General features: G+C 47.7%; 1 protein-coding gene and 1 long non-coding RNA gene across 3 annotated transcripts in view; one reads left to right on the top strand and one right to left on the bottom strand.

The window, feature by feature from the left end:
• Positions 1–22,689, bottom strand: part of SETBP1 (SET binding protein 1) — a 286,687-nt gene that overhangs the window by 223,073 nt on the left and 40,925 nt on the right. The gene's annotated exons all lie outside the window — the stretch shown is intronic.
• LOC144817865 (uncharacterized) overlaps positions 1–22,689 on the top strand; it is an 86,116-nt gene that overhangs the window by 47,268 nt on the left and 16,159 nt on the right. The gene's annotated exons all lie outside the window — the stretch shown is intronic.

Raw genomic sequence — 22,689 nt, 5'->3', positions numbered from 1 at the left:
GATACATGGCCTGGTTTTAAATAGCGTTGCAGTTTTTCTTTTGCGGAGTGCTAGATAGGTAAAGGGTTATTTTTCGCAGGGTAGTGTTGACATAGGAACTAATATGCCAAAGTGATCCTCCCCTCTCACATCAGTGGTCACCTCTTTTTCTATAAACTTTTTAGCAAAATCACAGGATGCTTAGATGTTAGGAATGGCAATCATGTTCTCTCTGTTATTGTAATGAAATGTCACAATATGGGGCCTCTCGATTTAAGCTCTGCAGCACACAATATACAAATTTGGATTTGTTTTGAATGGAGGACAGGGACGCCCAAGCAAAGGATCCAGATAAAACTTAATAGTAGCAACCGACTGGTTTCAATTACATTTATATGAGTAATTGACCACTACAGAGCGGAGAAGATAGAACGTTCTTCTAAAACTCAAATAAAATGGAGTAGCAGATAAATATGGCTAAAATGTTCTTTTGAAGCCAAAGCGGACATTCAGCCACCTGCATAGACAACTGTGAACATAAACTACAAATCAATGCTGTAGTCCTGCATGTTTACCGCAAGACCTTTCAACATCTCCAGGGTCTCCGGTGGGAACGCCCTTCATGGGACAGTCAGGGTCTGACCTAGTAGAGGTGGACCAAGGAGTATTCTCCTTAAGGAACCGTGCTATGCAGTATAAAAACAGGAACTTTTCTCGACACTGGCGGAATCATCGTGTCTACTCAGGCGTGTAGCCAGAGTGTGAAATTAGGTTCCAACCTTTCTACTTCATGCAAACCAAGTTGATTTTTCCGCCAATAAATCTTTTAAAAATCCTTGACTTCAAGCTGCTAGATCTGGTTTCAGATAGATGCGGTGGTAGATGATGGGCATTGACTTTGTGCCAACTCCTGCCCACAACAAGCCTGGAACGTGGCTAAAAAGACTATCTGATCCAAGGCATCTCCCTGTCCATACTGATGAATGATGTCCTCGCTGTGGGATAACATCATTTGGGTAGATGGAGTCTAAGTAAAATGTTAATTAAACCTTCTATGGATGCAAGGATTAACATCCTAACAAGAATAACAACACCCTCCTTAATTAAAACCATGACAAGCCAAGTTTTGTCTGGATTAGTGTAATGCGTCTGCATCAACACGTCATAAATATATAACGAGACAATTCTTTTATTTCAAAATCTACAAACCAAATTGATTTTCCTTATCTGCTGCTACTGTTATACTTTGTGTACTATCTTAAAACTGCGGGGTCAGACTGGCCTCATCATTTAAATGCATTTAATAGGCATGTATGTCCAGGATTGTTGGAACATTGAGTAACAATGGTTTAAGACCTACCACTACAGACCTATGCTGTGTAATCGATGCTGCACCAATCAGGGACTGTGTAGGCAGATTTACTCCTACTATTGGTGGGTGAGTTAGGACAAGAGACTGCATTGTTGTGACAACTTCAAAATGCTGCCCTCCTTAGAGCCATTTCAAAGGCAATAATTCCCGTCTGTGCTCAGGACGTCTCCCGGCCGTCTTGAGTCACAGTAGTCATGTGCTCATGGCAGCCGGGAGCCATCCGAACGTTGCCACTCTGCCCATGCGCGATTAATTCCCCGCCTGTGTGGGTGAAATCAGTGGGTTGAGTTCGGATGGCTCCCGGCCGTCATGAGCACACGTCTACTGTGACTCGTGACGGCCGGGAGCCGTCCTGAGCACCGCGCCGACACCCCCCCCCCCTTGCACATTGGAAAATTAACCCCGCAGCCAAGAGGTTAAAGGAAGAGTGACATTGAACATGTTCAGGTCCTGCCCAGGCCTTTCCCAATAGTATGCAGCTGAGACATCCCCAGCCTGATACTGAGCTAGCCAAACAATTAAATATGGGTCCAATTGCCCTCCAGACCAAGTAAGCCCATGCCTGAACACAAGGGCTCACTACAACACACTCCTTGCAACACCAGTGCTGAGCTTACACAAAGCCTCCTAAGATGTGCTGCACTGAACTGCCCAATCTCTCTTGTGGCAGGCTCCCTAAGCCTTAGTTCCTGCCCTATTCCAAGGCTTCATGCCTTGCCCAAAGTTCATGGCACTTACTTTCTTATCAGTTAATGCTACTCCAGATGGTCAATGACTACTCCCACCGGCTCACGGTTAACATGGTTAAAGGCCATTTCTGAGCTCTTCTACCCGGCTTGACTTTACCCCTGTAGCTCCCCGCCACTGAGCTGCAGTGCCCATCTCAAACACATCCCACTCACAAAGCGATGTGTTCCCTGTAGGTCTGGATCTGTCTGACAGGCTCCGTACTTCGGGTCTTCAAGAAAATACCCTCAGACAAATGAATTCTTTTGTTTAAGAGTCAGAATACCTACTCACTCTGAAAGTGCTGCTCTGTTCAAGATTCCCAAGTGTGAGTGATTGACTCACTTGTACAGTGTGATGAATGACTGCGGACTAACAGACACCTTGTCCATCAGATGACGGTCATCAATGACTGTTTGTTGCTAGTGGGTCAGTGAAAAGAAGGCCTCAAGACTGCTTACAAAAAGACGCGTCTGGTTCTCACCAGTCAGCAGCCTCCTTCTATTAAACTCCCAACACAGAAGCATCAATAAAACACACAAGTATTACTTTTACACTCTTTTTTCCCCGTCATGAACATTGTGATCTCTGCCTAAAATACCACAATCCGAACTGAGCCTTTGATGCAGTTCCCACATTCTCAATATTCAGCGCATAAAATACTAATGAAAATACAAGAATTCTTAGCCAGTATCATGTTTTTAGAGTTTGTTTGGCTAAAGCCAAGTAATCAAACACCAGCTCGCGCATTAGTGCCGCCTGGTTACCGCCACAAAGAAAGCATGTTTTCAGGCAGGGCGCTCCCATTCAGCCCACAGCGCCTTCAGGGTATGGGAAGCGAATGAAATCAGTGTCTTAATTAGAAAGCGTTTTTCACTATTATATATCGAGTACTAGGCTTTTCCGGAAACTTAGCGGAGGCCATAATGGAAGGACCACGGGTAAGGACTGCCGCCCATTCTAAGGGCAGCGTTAATGAATTTGTCCTCACATCACAGGAGGCCCACTTAAAAGGGAAATCTCCATAATAAAGGTGGAAATTATTCTCACAGCAGAACATGGTGACGTGGGAGAGCTTAACCTTTGGCCTATAGCCTGAATGCCATTCATAACGCTGATGACAGGTGGAATCCGTCTAGGCCCGAGAATGTTTCTATTCTCCATTTGTGTTTCTTTACACACTCGAGCCTTTCACAATCACCACCGCTGAAGGTGGAATTAAATCAGACAAACAGAATATTTGGGCCTAGCGCGCGGGTGAAGCGCGTGCGTCGCAAAGCTGTGAAGCTGGCATCGCTGCGGAGCTCGAGTCTGTTTTTTTAATGAAGAGGGCTTCTCACGCGAGTCGCCCAGACTGCTCATAAACTGGAGCCCAAAGCCCGCCTATCATACCTAGTGTTTCGCAAGCATGTTATTCTTTCTGCGTGTGTTCCTTTTCCTTCATGCCAAGCCTGCCTTCCAGCCCACCACCTCCATGTGCGCTCACGAGGCGAGGGGGCGGGGCCAAGGAAGGCGGGAAGGGCCCGAGCAGAGGCCTGAGTGGCGGAGCCAGGCTCCTCCGGCAGCACAACAGACAGCTGGTGTTTGGGTGGTGGTAAATCACCCTGAAATGAGCCTCTTCCCTCTGCTCAATGAGGCCTAAACAACAAAGGAAGGCACAGCTTGCAGCCGGACAGCCCGCTAGCCAGCCACAGACACACATGACAGCTTCATTCACGAGCCCGGGGTCGATACAAAGGCTCCGAAATCAATCCGACATCCTGCGACCGCAAACAATGAGCCACATCTTCTCAGCGTCCAAGGCCCGGACCAGCCACGGCATTCAGGGGGAGATCAAACCGCACGGCCGGCATTGAGGGCGTCCAAAGGCTCCCAGTTTATTAATGGCGCGGTCTGGGCGCTGGCCACGGCGGCCTTCATTCATGCCCAGGGCCGGCCTTCGGCAGAGTCCGGCTGCGGCGGGCTTTTATCTGCTCAATCAGGAAGCAACGTCCTGCCAAAGTCGCTCTCAAAAAAAGGCATTCTTCCCCTGTGAACCGCCGCTCTTGGGTTTTCCCAGTTGGTCAATAGTAAACAACCCAATCCCTCCCCCCCACCCAAAAAAAATATGTATTTTAAATAACTGCCTTGGTTTTTATAAAATCACCCTTTCATGAAGGGTGCAAAATATTTGAAAACTCGTTTTGATCACAGACAGGATGAGCTGTTCATTGTGCAGCCAAATAGCCTGCAGAAAACACCAAACAGGCCCCACCACGACCAAACACCTCACTGCACCCTCATTTCAATTGAACTGTTTCAAACGTGGCTCCTGTCCTTGGCCCGAAGCTTTCTCAATATAGGTCTCATCAGTGAACAACTGACAGCCGCAGCAGCAGAAGAGCCTTTTCCATTCATCTATACACGTTTCTAGTCATAGTCATAGGCTCTTGTATAGCGCAGAATTCACCAAAAAGGTCTCAAGGCGCTTTAGTCAGTATCAGATGCTTGGTTCTTGTGGACTGAATACACTTAGGAGCCTGCTTCGATAACCTGGCATGGGCAACGTCTCAAGTGAGCCATGAATTCAGCAGTGCTGCGTTTAGCTGCCCATGATACAGAGGGCAAGGACTCCAGCCTCAATGTGCCACTCAAGGGCGGTGCAAGAAGCCATCGAGGTCCTGGAGATCACCAGGGCTCCATCACTGTTGGGCACAGTAGAGCTAGCCCACCCAGAGGACAAGTGAGCCTATGGGTACATACATGTTTCCCATTCCATATCCTTTTCGAATTCTAAGCTGGGCCAGGGGCAAAAGTGGATCTGTCCCAGATCTGTGAAGGCCTCGACTCAGAACAAAAGAGGAAAAGCATAATGAAGCAGAAAACTAAACGGCATAACGAGCTCACCACAAGGAAAAGAGACAGAGTAACCTCCATGACAAGGGCAGTCAAATGAACAACAGCCCTTGGAGCCAAGAAGTAGCTAGAATAACCAAACAAACAGCTACCTATCCATATCCAGTTTACTCATGTTTACTTTCAAAAGGCGGCAAGTTAAAAAAAGACATGTAGAATATGCAAGAAAAAGAAAAATTACATCAGCCTCTTAAAATGTTAAGCTTCATCATGTGGGCTTTTATTGGGGTATTTTCCATACATTTGATTTCAGGTAAATATTGTAAAGAAATACATATGCACCACTGGCAGTAGAGCGAAAAGAAAAGCCAGAGGGCAGTAATATTCAGACTAATGATGACAGGAGTAAAGGGAGAAGGGAGGCCTTGACATTTCAGAATGAGGAGGCTGCCAGGCAGGGTTCATAACTGCATACCCTACACCCCCAACCCAGGAGAGGGACACTGCGCCCTCCATCGGGGAGGCCCCTATTGTCTAATCAGTTTGACTGATCAGTAGCACTTCCTCTTTCTGACAACTCCAGTTTTTGCTCACCCCCTTGTGACTGACGTGACTTCCCATCCTGAGTGACATGGACGCAGGACGCCAATTTCCTGTTTTGTGTTTGAATGGCTGCCATGCTCGGTCCCCACCCATCACACCCAACTGGCCAATCCGAGCTATTCTTACTAAACCATGGCCATCAACAGAGTTTACGACCAAAGTGTAGAACGTTCTCAGTCAAATTCCTCCTGCTACATATGGATTTACCTTCTGGTTGTAAACAAACCACACATTGCCCCGGAAGTATTAAGAACCATTATTGGTACAGAGCTTTCTTTTGCATTTGAAGCTAACCTTCCCGGTACAGTCCGAAGCAGGCGCCGAAATTAACCAGGCAGCCCATATGCCGTGGGCCCTGGCTGCCTGCTGCTCTGGGCCATCTGCCCCTCTGGCCAAGCCAGGGTGGGGGTGGGGGGCAGAGAAAAGGGAGAGCCAGACAGAATGATGAGAGGAGCTGCTGCTGCCTCTCCCATCTGCTCCCTGGGCAGCCTTCCGGATAGACAGGAGGGCGGGGGGGGGAGGGGCGGCCACACCGGGGACAATTAACCCACGCGCTGGCCTGTTTATAGAACCTGCTCAGACCAGTTCATAAACATTGCTCTCGGACTGGGCCAAGGGGAAACTAAAGGCCGTCCATGCGGCCTCGCCCTGTCTGGCTCTAAGAAACACCCTTTGAAAAGATATAGAAGACGAGGCTAGAGAGAGCATAACATGATGCCCAGCATCACACAATGATGTATTGGGGAGGAGCGGGGATTCGCACCCTTTTCTTCGAAAGTATACCTACATTTTGTATTTACATAGCGCATACTACGCCGGACAAGGTCAGTTCGGCTAATAATGCTAGGAACCGGAACACAGAGCACACGGCACCCAGGAGGGCCAGGTCTGCGACATTTAGTGGGGTACCGGAGGAGAGCTCGGTTCGGAGCAGGAGGCCCGGCTGGCAGCCCTAGCCCCGGCCCGAGTTCAGTTTCCTTGCCTTCGCCCGAGCACCTAGTGCCGAAAAGCCCCTCCGGCTCTTCTCACTGCAGCACGCATTCTGCGAAGGCAGAGGGCAGCTCGGGTTACAGCCGCCTTTGAAGCGCTTCACACCAGGCAGCTGAAATATGTGCGGATTACGTGCATGGGTGCTATTTTAAATCAGGCAGCGCTCTCGCCTCCCCACCTGCTCCTGCGCCCATCCCCCTCACCCCCCCTAAAATTTGGCAAGCCAGTTTGCGACTGGCTTCCTCTGTACACCATGCAATCGGTTGCCCTGGCAACCGGTGCAATTATCTTCTCATGGCCGCCAAAGCAATGATGATCCTGTCAAATCATGAGACTAAAGAGCTGATCTGGCTCCTCGGCGCTGCGAAGAGGTTCCTCTCCAAGTAGATCACCCAACAGATCCCAAAAGGATCCCCGCCACCGAAGGTTTGTGAAAAAAAGACACTAAGAAAAACGATTTTGGTACCCCCTTCCCCCTCACCCCTCACCCAACATCCCACTGAATGATCGACCACTGAAGCCGCAATCACAGTAGACATGGGAAAACGACTGACTATCACCGAGGCCAGATTCACCAAGGCTTTTGCAGTAGTAAATGTAACTTACAACTCCATACAGTGAGATACAAACTCTTACCTGCCAAATCCTGAATTTGCAGAAATCTTTAATCTTAAGCCACACCTTCTACTGCGCAAAATCTAACATGCCATAGCATTTGAGCAAGAGTAACTTTGGAAAGTGAATGTAAAATTGGGAATCGTCCTCTTATGGGTGGGGTACTTGGGAATGTTGGAAAATTATAAACCTGTCTTCAAAGGAGTGGGCACTTGGGAATGTTGGGGAACTGTAAACTGGCTTCGTTAGCGTGGAGCAACTGTGAATGTTTGGTAAACCCATCAATCCAACGTTGTGGATAATGTCAAATCCGTACACGGATCTTTTCCTACCCTCCTGACGCATGCACCTTTCTGTGTGCAAACCTTATTCTTTTTGAGTGAGTGCGGAGGAAGAACCTTCTAGAAGCCGAAGGTGAGGCCTCAGAGAGCGAGGACCCTTTCCAGCCCACCACGGAAAGCACACCATAGTCCTACTTTGAAGCACTGAATTATTTAATCTGAAAAACAGAAATGGGCGTCCTGTGCACACACACTTTGAGAATATGGCAGCGAGGACATGAGATGCATACAACCGCCACCATTTGCGATTCACGCAAGGTATCTGCATGTCTCCCCCCACCCCACCAGTCTCACTGCTGTGACCAGCACTCAAATCAGATGCCAGAAAACAAGAGGTTTATTTTTAGTTTTACAAATCTCAAGTAAACGGGATAATACGTCATCAGGTGGGCGACTGCCGCCCGGGAGCAATCCTGCCATCAGTACTGGTGCTTTGAAGACTCGTGCCAGTCAGTACTGGTGCTCTGCAGACTCATGCCAGTCAGTGCCGGTGCTCTGAAAACTCATGCCAGTCAGTACTTGTGTGTGAAGACTCATGCCAGTCAATACCGGTGAAGACTCATGCCAGTCAATAGTGATACTCTGAAGACCCATGCCAGTCAGTGCTGGTGCCCTGAAGACTCATGCCAGTCAGTACTTGTGGGTGAAGACTCATGCCAGTCAATACCGGTGAAGACTCATGCCAGTCAATACCGGTGAAGACTCATGCCAGTCAATAGTGATACTCTGAAGACCCATGCCAGTCAGTGCTGGTGCCCTGAAGACTCATGCCAGTCAGTACTTGTGTGTGAAGACTCATGCCAGTCAATACCGGTGAAGACTCATGCCAGTCAATAGTGATGCTCTGAAGACCCATGCCAGTCAGTGCTGGTGCTCTGAAAACTCATGCCAGTCGGTACTGGTGAAGACTCATGCCAGTCAGTACGTGTGTGTGAAGACTCATGCCAGTCAGTACTGGTGAAGACTCATGCCAGTCAGTACTGGTGAAGACTCATGCCAGTCAGTACTGGTGCTCTGCAGACTCATGCCAGTCAGTACTGGTGCTCTGCAGACTCATGCCAGTCAGTACTTGTGTGTGAAGACTCATGCCAGTCAATACTGGTGAAGACCCATGCCAGTCAGTGCTGGTGCTCTGAAGATTCATGCCAGTCGGTACTGGTGAAGACTCATGCCACTCAGTACGTGTGTGTGAAGACTCATGCCAGTCAGTACTGGTGAAGACTCATGCCAGGTCAGTACTGGTGAAGCCTCATGCCAGTCGGTGCTGGTGAAGACTCATGCCAGTCAGTACTTGGGTGTGAAGACTCATGCCAGTCAGTACTTGTGTGTGAAGACTCATGCCAGTCAGTACTGGTGAAGACTCATACCAGTCAGTACTTGTGCTCTGAACACTCATGCCATTCAGTACTGGTGAAGACTCATGCCAGTCAGTGCTGGTGAAGACTCATGCCAGTCAGTGCTGGTGCTCTGAAGCTCATGTGCTTGTGTGTGAAGACTCATGCCAGTCAGTACTGGTGCTGTGAACACTCCTGACAGTCAATACCGGTGAAGACTACCGCCAGTCAGTGCTGGAGCTGTGAAGACTCATGCCAGTCAGTACTGGTGCTGTGAACACTCCTGACAGTCAATACCGGTGAAGACTACCGCCAGTCAGTGCTGGAGCTGTGAAGACTCATGCCAGGCAGGACTGGTGCTGTGACGACTCATGCCAGGCAGGACTGGTGCTGTGACGACTCATGCCAGTCAGGACTGGTGCTGTGACAACTCATGCCAGTCAGGACTGGTGCTGTGACGACTCATGCCAGTCAGGACTGGTGCTGTGACGACTCATGCCAGTCAGTACATGTTCTGTGAAGACTCATGCCAGTCAGTACATGTTCTGTGAAGACGCATGCCAGTCAGGACTGGTGCTGTGAAGACGCATGCCAGTCAGGACTGGTGCTGTGACGACTCATGCCAGTCAGGACTGGTGCTGTGACGACTCATGCCAGTCAGGACTGGTGCTGTGACGACTCATGCCAGTCAGGACTGGTGCTGTGACGACTCATGCCAGTCAGGACTGGTGCTGTGACGACTCATGCCAGTCAGGACTGGTGCTGTGAAGACTCATGCCAGTCAGTACATGTTCTGTGAAGACTCATGCCAGTCAGTACATGTTCTGTGAAGACGCATGCCAGTCAGGACTGGTGCTGTGAAGACGCATGCCAGGCAGGACTGGTGCTGTGACGACTCATGCCAGGCAGGACTGGTGCTGTGACGACTCATGCCAGTCAGGACTGGTGCTGTGACGACTCATGCCAGTCAGGACTGGTGCTGTGACGACTCATGCCAGTCAGGACTGGTGCTGTGACGACTCATGCCAGTCAGGACTGGTGCTGTGAAGACTCATGCCAGTCAGGACTGGTGCTGTGAAGACTCATGCCAGTCAGGACTGGTGCTGTGAAGACTCATGCCAGTCAGTACATGTTCTGTGAAGACTCATGCCAGTCATTACTGGTGGTGTGAAGACTCATGCCAGCAGCAAAGATGCCACAGATGGACTGGTCCTAAGAAGCACATCAAACAGAATCTATGCCGGGGATGTCATAGTTGACACTTCCAGAGACTCATGGAAGACACTACTGATGCCAATGAGGTCATAGAAGGATTGATCTAAAGGGTAGAATATCATACACAAAAATACTGTGGTTTCTACATATCGTAAAAAAGGATATCAACTATCAAAGAGATCATGATGGTAAGTATATGTAGATTAGTATAGATTGACTATTCTAATCCCAAAGCCTCCGGTTCTTGAAGGTGTATTTAGTGGTACTGCATTTACCACATTCCTTCTAGGCATGCAGGTGTTAAAAGATTTACCAGCCACATCTCGGAGAAGTGTGCGGCTGGCACAGGGATTCTACTGCAAGCCCTTTTGTGGCGACATAGGTATTTTAAGATTTCACCAGAGCAAATGAAGGCCTTAATTAGACAATCTGTTGAAGAGCTCCTTAGCCCGTTGCGTGCATGCGTCTGCCAACGCGAGCACTACCTCGGTAGTGCTACGCACGTCCGTTGAGCAACGCGGCCCGCCCACTCTTTAGAACTACCCCACCACGGTGAAATTTGCACCACGGTTAAGGAGTTAATGCCAAGAGGAAACAATTCAAGAGCCAATCTGTACACCCAAACATTGATGTCAACTATGGCCTTCTTCCAGATTTATTTATGTAATAATGCAAATAGCTACGATTAAATAAGCCAATGCATAACTCATTGGCAGTGCTTAATTTGTAAACAAATAAGTTCCAAGGCTCTTCTTGTCAGGAGGCCACTGCAGCTTGCACCACACATTGCCCCTCCCAGGACCCCAGTGACAGTATCATCACAACTATTAACCATCACACTCCTACAAGTCTGACACTTCAGACTATTTCACGCCCCCAAAGCTATAAGAATGGCTTGGGCGGCAGGTAAAAGTCATTTTTATTGTATATTGAATTAATAATTACCTGTTGTTGTGGTCATCTCTAAATTAGCCAAACAGCACCACCATGTGGCAGACAGTCACAAGCACCTGCTCAAATTAAGCACTGCTCATAGGTCATCAGAAAGTATGGACTAGAAGAGAACAGAATCATGGGCCCTTCCCAGTCAGGGTTCCGCAGCAACCACAGCACTGAGACCTCCCTCAATCGCAGCCGACGACATCAGGACCCTGCTAGACAGGAGACTGCAGCACTCATTCTCCTAGACTTCTCCGCCGCCTTTGACACCGTCTGCCACCGCACACTACACGCACGCCTCCACGCCGCAGGGATCCGAGACAAGGCTATGGAATGGACCACCTCCTTCCTCTCTGGCAGAACTCAGAGCGTCCGCTCCCCCCGTTCCGTTTCGAAGCCTCCGAGAACATCTGCGGCATACCCCAAGGATCCTCCCTCAGCCCGACACTGTTCAGCATTTACATGGCCCCGCTCGCACACGTCGCCCGACAGCACGACCTCAACATAATGTAAATGTAAATGTATGTGTCTTGTAAAGCGCACTGCTGCCCTGAGGCGTCCTGGCGCTGTAGACCGCTGGGGAACCCGTCCTGGCTATCCCTGTGAGATGGTCCCTACTGGGTACCTCCAAGGTGAAACCAGGCATCCCCGGCGAATGTGGGGGGCCGTTGTAGAGATGAGGCAAGCTAATGCCCAGAGTTGCCGAGTGTGATCCTTGGTTAGAGTAGGCACCGAGGCGAGAATTATCGAGTCCGCTGACCCTGGTCAACGACCCTGCCGCGTCGGGAATTGAACCTTGGTCCCGGGCCGTTCTCTGCTTCCGGGTCTGCTGCCTCTAACCAGTGAGCCACACCACTCCACTGCGGTGGAGTGGTGTGGCGTCCTGCGTCCTACGCCGACAACATTCAACTGATCCTCTCCCTCACCAAGGACCCCATCACTGTCAAAGCCAACCTCCATGAAGGAATGAAGGCCGTCGCCGACTGGATGAAGATCAGCCGTCTGAAGCTGAACTCAGACAAGACGGAGGTCATCATCCTGGATGGAGGACGGAGGTCCATGACTCCTGGTGGCCAACGGCACTGGGGGCAGCCCCGACCCCCACCGACCACGCACGCAACCTGGGAATCATCCTCGACTCAACGCTCTCAATGACCAAGCAAGTCAACGCCGTCTCCTCCTCCTGCTTCAACACCCTCCGCAATATCTACAGATGGATCCCGACAGATACAAGAAAGACAGTCACCCAGTCCCTCGTCAGCAGCAGACCAGACTACGGAAACGCCGACTATGCGGGAACCCCGACCAAGCTCATCAATCGACTATAACACATCCAAAACGCCTCGGCACGACTGATCCTAGGCACGACTGATCCTCGATCACCCCCCACCTGAGAAACCTGCACTGGCTCCCCGTCAACAAGAGAATATCCTTCAAGCTCCTCATCCCCGCACACAAGGCACTCCACAAGACCGGGCCCGCCTACCTTAACAGACGGCTCTCCTTCTACACCCCCAGCCACCAGCTACGCTCCGCCGACCTCTCACTCGCCACCGTCCCGCTCATCCGAAGAACAACCACAGGCGGGAGGTCCTTCTCCCACCTCACCGCCAAGACATGGAACACCCTCCCACTGAGCCTACGACAGACCCAAGACCTGCTGACCTTCAGGAGGATACTAAAGACCTGGCTGTTTGATCAGTAGCGCCCAGCGCCTTGAGACCCTCGCGAGTATGTAGTGCGCTTAACAAATGACTGATTGATTGACTTAAATTCCTTCTACTGATCTTCTTAGGTTCTGATAAGGTAATTTCACTGTCTATTGTCCCCAGTAGAGTTGGGTTTCAAGAGTTCTCAGACAACCTCTGCAGCCTATTGCTTGAGCGGCAGCAGGGTCGCGAGCACACTGTTGAGAGGGCCTGACGTTTGTATGCTCAACAATGTAGATGCTCAAAAGATGATCCTATTCATTTAAGAGAGGCAGAGAAGATACTAGCCTGTCTCAGCAAGCACAAAAGTAGGATACACCCTTTTATAATGCATGCGGCTTCTGTATGTGTTCAGACCTGGCCCCACGTTGCCTACTCTTTAATTTAATATTTCCCGTGCAATTACACAAAATGTGTAACAAAATGTATACCTTTCAGAAGCTAAGACGGCTCAGCAGAAATTATGGTTAGCTTAAGGATATTTTGAAGCAAATCCTCTTCACCGTATAATGCTGACAAATGGTTCGGGCCTTGCATACAAATCAAACCAAAAACTCCGAAATCCATTTTGTGATAAAATAATAGTTAAAAAAATCAAATCATAATCCAACTCGGTAGCACTCAATCAATCCCAGGGGCTAGAACTAGAAATGCAGCAGGTTCATGCACATGTCCGAAGTGCACACGCCACGGTGAGGAACCTACACACCACAGTACAACCAACAACACTGCTCAGTCTCTTTCCCAAAATAAAGTTCTGTCTTGCTATCCACAGATGTACGCAATCGCCACTTCCATTATGGGTCTAGTTGCAACCAAACAAATTTGTTTCTCCCATTCTTGTGCATTCCATTTAGTTTTACTATAATGAATACATCAACTAAACAGTGCTTAAGGACACCTCATATGTGCAGTCTTTCACCTTTAATCATTTCTTGTTTTGAGGGGAAGAAGAGACAGGAGTTACACAATCTATAAAACATTCATTTTGGAACTGTGATCAGATGAGGATTGCCTTCCTATTGATCAATCAGTGATGTATAATCAATATTCGATTTTCCTGCAACCCCTGTAAGCAGAATGTGATTACCTTCTTATAAATCAGTCATGTATAATCAATCTTCCTGTAATCCCTTTGATCAGATTAAGATTGCCTTCCTATCAACCTGTCAAGTATACTCAATATTTCTATAATCCCTGGGATCAGATTATGATTGCCTTCCTATCAACCAGTCAGTCATGTATAATCAATATTCCTGTAATACATGTAATCAGATTATGATAGCTACCTATCAACAGTCATGTATAATCAATATTCCTGTAATCCCAGTGACCAGATTATGATTGCCTTCCTGTCTGCCACTCATGATTTGTGAGCAGGTCACGGGGAGAGCAGCAGCTTCCTAATTACAACAAGGTCTTGATCACGTGGAGCAAGGATGGGGAAGAACTGAGGAAGTTGCGTGTCATTGCCTAATGAGGCCTTGTAACTTCAGCTTGCAACTAATTACGAGTGACATGACGCGCCTCTGTCCCCACCCCATCCCACCCGCTGCCTGTGATCGAGATGCCAATCAAGGAGCAGATGCCAGGCTGTCACAATCACAGTAGAAGGCTTAAGTAGCACCTTCCTTCAGTGTGGAGAAGACACCAGTGAATGACACCTGCTAATCCCCGATATTTGGCCATGAGGACTCTTTTATGGAAAACTGTGGCAGAGTCGCATACTATCTACGCAATACGGATTGCTTTCAAGCTTTTCACCTTGCTTCCAGATCACTGCCACATATCCACTCTTAATCGGTACGATGTAAATTTACGATAAATTAGCTGTTAATGCGCTTCCATCTACAAACCACAGAAAAATAGCATCCCATGTCAAACGAACAGTACCTCATGTCCAAGGTCTATAGACTACTTTCATTGGTTACCTGTGAACAAACAGACTGTAATGATCTGCTTGCATCCATTTCACCCAGGCAGTCTACAAGGCATTTATGCAGAATTCAGAACCGTACAAAAATCGTAGATAAAAGAAACTTTTACCTGCTATCAATTTTAGAGTAAAGACAACTCATGGTAAACCACAAAAGACTGCCCATGGTATACAGATATTTATCCTCCAGGAAGCCGCCATTTTATTTATGCATTCGTCACTTCCTGCTGCACTAGACATTGTCCATTAATGTTCTTGACTGACTGGGTCCCAGAGCAAATGATCCTTTTCCACCTCTACATACTGGAAGGTGAACTGTCCAGTACTGCTTATTGAACTTTTATACATTGCAGTCATTGGCTGTGACAGCTGTATGGGTCCCATGCCGAAATATTGCACGTGGGCAGGACTACTGCTCCTGAAGCATCAATGCCAGAGCTAGGTCAGGACAATTTCAAATGGTAAACCGCCCTCACAATGAAGCGGTCACCCCGCATGCAATTACAATGCGGTCGGACCGCGTTATAACAATGCATACCGTTATCCCGCAAAATGAAACAATGACTTACGTAGGGAGGCGGGGGGGGGGGCCGAAGATGTTGGATTTAAAATCCAACACCTTCCCTACTGTCCCCACAGAATGGAGTTGGAATAGTAAATCATACTATTCCAACATCCTGCACCCCCCTTCGCAAGTCGTTGTTCCGACTTGCGGGCTAATGGTATGCGTTGGTACAACGCAACTCGGTCGTTGTAACAACCGCGTTGTAATTGCATGCGGGGTGACGACATGCGTGAAAAGGAGGCATATTCATTTCAAATAATTTACTCACATTGACACCACAATTTCTGAGATGATGGGATGATGTTCCTTGCAATAGAGAACACAACCTCCCAGAGGAAGTCAAAAGGTGAAAATGGATGACTACGTGCAAGCAGAGCAACCATGATACTGAGAGAGACAGAGAGAGTTCCCAACACAAAAGTCAATAAGCCGCTCAGAACAAGGAAGTAATGAAGTGCAATAGATGAAGTTTATTGTTTGCAGAATTTAGCTGGTGAGGTGGCTTAAACAGGTTTTTCCCTACTCTAATCTACAAAACTGACAACATGTGTTATTTTCCATGCACTATTATAGCCAGTTTTCCCCAAACAAAACGCGTGCAGGGTAAAAGTAGCTATTCCTGCGCAAGATTTAATCCAGATTAGAGCTCAGACTTCCTTCGCGCTGGAATAAGGGTCCGAGATGGGAAGGAGCCATTTTAGCATCAGAACTCCTCACTGCCTTTAACTCATCCTCTTTTGAGGATGTAACTCATCCTGGACACGTCCAATGAAAGACTGGCGTCTTCCAAGTCCATCATCCATTTATCAATATGAAAAGATAGGCTACGCTTCATGATGAAGGGCTCACATACATCTCGGCTCTGGACGAACACAAATATATTGTCTCACGAACCACCCAAAATGTCCTTATGAGCCCCCTGCGATTTTAAAACTCCAAGCGATTACCGAGCTTTTACTAGCTTGGTGGAGACATCTTTATAGCTCAGCCACTTAAAGCACCAGCTGTACAATCCGTGTGAATCTGGGAGCTAGGACACCATCAGAGCACACTCAGTCTCTTATCCTTCCCACTCTATAAAATACTACCAGATTTGATTAGGTAATAAAAACTGTAAATAAAATAAAACACAAACTGCTTAGGACAGAAGTGCAGATAAACTTATAGGATAATAAAATATCATAGCCAACTAGATAATGCTAGTATGTAAAATTAGCCGGAAAGTTATATAAAGACAGTAATCCTCCTGCTGCGTATGCAACCCCACTTCATAATTTAACAATAACAGTGTCTTAATCCAGACCATGAGAAACAACTCCCAATCAGAAGGATTTTTGGCATTTTAATTCATTTTGTTTTTTGAAAAAAATAATAAGTGATTTAATCTCTAGGTCGCATAAAAGACAAAAGAGGTTTAAGACAAAAAAACATCGTTTTTTTTAGTGTGGAGCTTGTTCTCTCACACTAGCCAGTGGCAACGCCCAGGTAGCAGGTCTCCCTAAATCGACAGTCGCTCCAACCATGGCCATCTTGCATGCAGTACCTAAGGCTGCTCACACGCTTGCCTCAAAAGCCTCTACTAAAACAACCTCGGTGACTTCCTGTTGAGGTACGTATAACTTTCAAGAATTCAGGGTTCCTAAGCTACTTCAAACAGAAATCCTGCACCGCTGAGGGCCTAGGAGCAATAAGAAGAAAAGAAAGACTACAGCTTGGAATCCCTTCTTTCAAAGAAAGGGGCCTTTTCAGGTCTTGCACCCGGACTTTGAACCCAAGTTCCTGAAAGCATAAGAACTAACTCCAATCTCCTGACATTCTCTTAAGCGCTTACATTTTAAATTTCTTTAAACTAGCTATACGAATTGAAGAGTTGACGAAGAGATGTGTGTGCCAGTTATATGCTGCAGTACTGTTTAGGTCTCGCCTGTCGATGCGCATGCGCATCGAGCAAGCGAGACTATAGGGGCTCATCCAGACTTTATCTAACTTGCAAGGAATCGTGGCGATTCCTTGCAGTGCCCGTGACTTTTAAGCTCAATGCGCATGTGCATTGAGCTTAAAAGCGCGTGCACATGCCCCCAGCCGCCTGCCTTGCCTACTCTCTCTCACAGCCTCCCCCAGCTCCGCCCCCTCACTACTTGATTGCACGGCCGCTAGGCCGTGCCTCCCCTACTCTCCTCCCCCCTCCTCCTCTCCTCCCCTGCCTGCCTGCCGCTAGGCCGTGCCTCCCCTACTCTCCTCCCCCCTCCTCCTCCTACTGCCGTGTCGCACCTCTCCCCTCTCCGCCCCCTCCCCTGCCAGCCGTGTTACGGTGAAAGGCTTGTTTGTTTATTTTACCCGCCGTGTCTCTGCTGCTTCCCCCTGTCCTGTCTCTCCTCCTCTCCCTCTCTATACCCTCCCCCTCCCCCCCACCACTCCCATCAAGTCCCTCTGGCCCTTCCCTCCTCCCCGGACCCCTCCTCCCCTGCCCCCTCCTCCCCTGCCCCCTCCACCCTTTCTTGTTGTTACTACGTAAATGGTAGTCTGCCAGCACCGCCCATCCTAGGAACTCCAGCACAAGCTTCTCCTGCCTCCGCCCAGAACTGTAACCAAACACTCAGCACAAGCTTTTCCCAATTCAACTTCAGACCGCCCTCCGCTTCACTGCCCAGAACTGTGTCGGAAGTGCGGGTCGGTTTGTGGCATATTCACCTTCCACCTCAAGCAGTCGCAGCACTTCTTACAGAATTCTGCGAAGTCGCTAATGCATCCAGGTGTTTCTTTTTCTGCTCTTACCTGCACGTTTGTACAAAGTAGGCATAGGACAATTTGGTTTGTATCCAGGTGTTTATTTACGTTGACAACTTCCTGCCGCAGATCTTTCAGTACGTAAAGGAAAGCCCCTTAACCCTAGTTATCGTAAAATGCATATCTCGCCCACCCAGACCTCTCTGCTATTGGTAAGGCGCGTGTCAGGGTTCTCTTTGAGCTCTCTAAAACAAAACATGATAACATGCGCCCAACATAAACAAAGTCTACATGCTTTAACAAACAGGACTCAGGGATCCGGGGTCACACATACTCCAGCTGCCTTTTGTCTCCGGCCAGCATGTGTTTGTGGGGGCGGGGCGATAACCTCCTGTTATCTCACTGGCTGTGTCTTATAAAACATATACACGCACATTAACATTTAGAAACACCTGGTAGGGGCGTAAAACAAGGGATTTTTCATTTGCATGGACCGGCAAGCAGAGTCAGGAATAGAAGGGGTCGAATCAACAGAGAAATCGACACCATGTTTGGCTAAAAGGAATGTCTCTTTCACAAATAGAAAAGACCGTCACTCCTGCTTAGAAAATCGCCTCCAAGCAGTTTAGCCTTGCCTTGTCTGTGTTTTGAGCAAAACAAGTGTCAGCCCTACTTCGTGACTTTTGCACGTCGTAAGTACGAAACCTGTAATCTTCAATGTTTAACGATGTTTTTATTAATTAGCCTCACCAAACCCATCTGCACACAATTGGGACTTGCCATTGTTTTGACCCTTCGCGCAGCCCCATCTCTTCCTTCCAGTTGCTTATTGTCAACTTTTTAAAGTTTAGAAAGTATTCTTTCCAGGTGACTATTTGTCTGCCCACTCTTATTGGGTGGGTGGATGTACAGCCATTTCTCCAACAACCCTTACTTTTTAAATATATTAAAATAAATATTCAGTCTTTCTTTGTAGTGCTGCTTAAGCGGGGCGGACATACGCGGAGATGCAGCTAAATAGGCTCTGCCTCCTGGTTCGAGTTAGTCACTTTTAGCATCCGTCAGATTTGTCCGACTATCTGAAAACAGATTTCTACCAGCAGAAACCCTCAACATCAGACTTGTAATTTCATATCCAGCCGGAAGAAGCCTATTTCTCTTTTTTAATTTGAGATTTCTTTGGGTTTTCCTCCTCTCTCAACGCCACCTCTATTTTAACAACCCCCCACACACACACTTCTTCCTGCATTCCTCCTCCTCTTCTCAGCTCTCTCGCCCCTGCCTCTCCTCTATTTCACTGTGTGCGCTGTGTCTCGACTGCCTTCCCCGCCCATGCCCAGCCTCTTTTTTTTAAATTTGAGATTTCTTTGGGTTTTCCTCCTCTCTCAACGCCACCTCTATTTTAACAACCCCCCACACACACACTTCTTCCTGCATTCCTCCTCCTCTTCTCAGCTCTCTCGCCCCTGCCTCTCCTCTATTTCACTGTGTGCTCTGTGTCTCGACTGCCTTCCCCGCCCATGCCCAGCCTCTTTCATCTTCCCCTCCCACACCGCCTCCCCTCTGCCCATTAATCCATTACCAGCAGCCGGTCCAAGAGAAGCTACTGTCTCCGGAGCTTGGCCGGGAGGGGTGCTGCTGTGCCCGGACCTCCCAGAGCAGCCACTGCACCCCCTCACCATCGACTAACCCTCCCTCTCCTCACCCGCCTCCTGCCGGGGTTATTGGTGGAGAGCCTTCATCCACCGCCTTTGTGCGCTGGGCGGACGCCGCCCCTTTTCTTATCTCTCCTGCAGCAAGCTACCTGATGACTCCAGGGGCCGGAGAGATCTTCAGTGCCACCCTCCCCCACCGGCACCATCCATCATCTTAGCTAGAAAGAGCAGAGAAACCACTGCCCTGCGGCACTTTCCACAACTTCCAGGTTAGAATTGAATAGTTACAGCTTTTACAATTGTTTATTGCTTTTTTGATTTGTAATTCTTTAGCATTGGCAAAAAAAAAAAAAAATGCAAAAGATTTACAACAAAAAACCCATAAACAATTCTAAATGCACTAACTCTAATGCTGCGAGACCTATTGCATTTCCAATGCTTGTTTTAACCTGTGGCTAGGGCAGCACTCTATAGATGCCAGTAATAAACAGAAAAGAGATGGGTTACATATGGAGAATGGACAGCATGACACAGAGATGGCTTACTCTACACAATTTAAAGCCAAATTATGCATTTAAAAAGGAGGTAACAATTGTAGCAAAGACTTTGATTTTGCAGTACATTATTCTGTATTTCAATACTAAAAAGGTACATCTTAATATCCCAAAAATATATACATTTTCCCTGTTCATGGAGGTTACAGAATCCCATGGCATAGCACAGGGCTAGATTATATGAACTGGATTTCAGTGCACTATGCATTAACATTGGTTCCAATTATAGCTCTTAAAATGTGTTATTGGAGTAGCTCTAATCTTATATATTTCACCATTGAGGGCCTGTTTTGTTATCTAAATTCACTTAATTCGTATCGACCCTCTTTGCATGTGCACCCGACGTGAAATGCCCACCTGCCCCCTTCCTGCACTTGTTATCACGTTATATTTCCGAGTAAGATGGAAATTCTGCGAAGTGAAAAACACATCGTTCTTTCTGTGCAGAACGTGGGAGGAAACAAACAGGGTGAGTCACCGCTCTCAGGAAGGTGCAAGTGGCTAATGTGGTCACCTGAGCATTGCTGCGAGCGAGCCGCTGAACGCCCACTCGCCGTGCATTAGTGCTATCGGTGTACATCAGCGAGAAAACAAGTCCCACGCCTGCGCTATGGCCGGGCTCCATAGTGTGCTGTGAGCTATGGCGGCCATGTTGGGGAACTAGCCAGTCATTAGTAAGCGATTCCTCACATAAAGCCCCTGAGCTCCACACAGTGCCACCAATGGACGGCAGGGCAGCCATGACCTCAGGAAACACCACAATGTAGGATGTGTAACAAAGCCCCTCAGTTCCCAGCCATGACCTCAGGATACTACACAATGTAGGATATATAACAAAAAGCACCTCGGCTCCACACAGTACCACCAATGGGGGAAGCCATAAACTCAGGAAACTACACAATGTAGGGTGTATAACAAAGCCCCTCAGGACCACAAGTTACCACCAGTGGAGGGCGGCCAAGAACTCAGGAGACTTCACAATATAGGATGCATAACAAAGACCCTCAGTTCCACACAGTACCACCGATGGAGAGCAGCCATGACCTCAGGATACTACACAATGTAGGATGTCTATACCCTGTGAAGGGCTAAGCATGCACATTACTTATGTAAACTAGGGTGTTTATATACCCATAACGTAGGATGTTTATATACCCAGAAAGTATATCTCCCCTAAAATACCGAGACAAAAACACATTAAATACACTGTGTAGGATGTGTATGCACTGTGAAGTACTACGCATGAATAGTACCTAGGATACCTGTGCAAACTTAGCATTGCAGATATTGTGGGCTGCTTCACGATCTAAATTACCTGTGCATGGTAGGCTGGTCTATAAATAGGAGGGACCCATGCACTGTAAAAGATATATATATACTTCACACGCCTGCGATTCTAACAAGACAGACTTCAGCATGCTCACGATCGCTTTGATAGGATTTACTGGCACAAACAGCTGGTAGCGTGGTTCCGCAGCCGCCTTCGTCAAACCTATTGTAGTTGCCATCTTCCTTTCTTAAATACATGTTCCTGGGTCTCTGCAGACATTAACGTGACGGTGCATGCTAAACTATTAAAGTGACAGAATAGAAATAAAGTGACACGTGCTGATAGTTGCTGCATAGTTCGTTAACTAAACACATAAGCATGATTTCGGGCAAAACCCATATAAATACTGTGTTGATTACCGCTGTACAGGTTTATCACTAAGGAGATTGCATTCCTTAAACATTGTACACACATCATTCTGATAAAAGTGTACCAAAATACAAACACTGTGCAAACTGAAAAAAGGGGGCGGGTCATGGTTGATGGCATCAAGCAATGGCAAAATGTATAGACTGAGATTGGCGTAATGGAAACAAAGCTGTGACTGCTGTAAATATCACAAGCAGAGATACCCAACAGCTGATATCTCTCCGGTCTTTATCTCTATTGATATTAACTTGGAGAGAAGGTATTCATACCCTCACAGATTTCCATACATGACTAAAAACTCTTCATTCAAAAGAATGACGAGCCCAGGCATCATTTTGTGGTGTCTAGTGTGAAATGGTTAAAATATTTACTGCAAAGCAGTCTATTGAGAGTTGCTCCGTCATTTGGACATCGTCTCCATTTTGGTCCTGTTATCAGAGGAAAAAGAATTCTCAGAATTCCGGTTTCTTCCACAGCTCATAAGCTCTTGAGCTTCCTTCTTTAACTAAATAAAGGAAGAAAGGAATTCCTCCTAGCCTAATGCATCGATCAGCAGACTATTCAAAACATGTCCTCAATTAGGGAGGCGGTAGGAATTCGTACTCCTCTCCCTCTGTTAAGATGTCCATCAGCATTTGGCCACTGACTTCAATCACAGTTATTTGAGCAGACCCAACACCTCACATCTGACTGTTGACCCAGGGGCTGATCCGGTGACCTTTACCTTCCAATGCTACATCCAAGAGTTGGCTGAACAGGTTTAGGCAGGGTCAGCTCTGCTCCAGAAAACATCTCTGCATCCCCTGGAGTGTCACGTGGAAAACTTAGGCAGGGCTAGTTGAGGAGACCAAGAACATTGTTGTGGCTAGGTATCATTCAATTATGGCTCAGCATC

This window comes from Lissotriton helveticus, chromosome 2_1 (assembly GCF_964261635.1).
Source record: "Lissotriton helveticus chromosome 2_1, aLisHel1.1, whole genome shotgun sequence".
In the NCBI taxonomy this organism is placed as follows: Eukaryota; Metazoa; Chordata; class Amphibia; order Caudata; family Salamandridae; genus Lissotriton; species Lissotriton helveticus.
The sequence above is the reverse complement of the archived record's forward strand: the minus strand, read 5'-3'. Positions and strand labels throughout refer to the sequence as shown.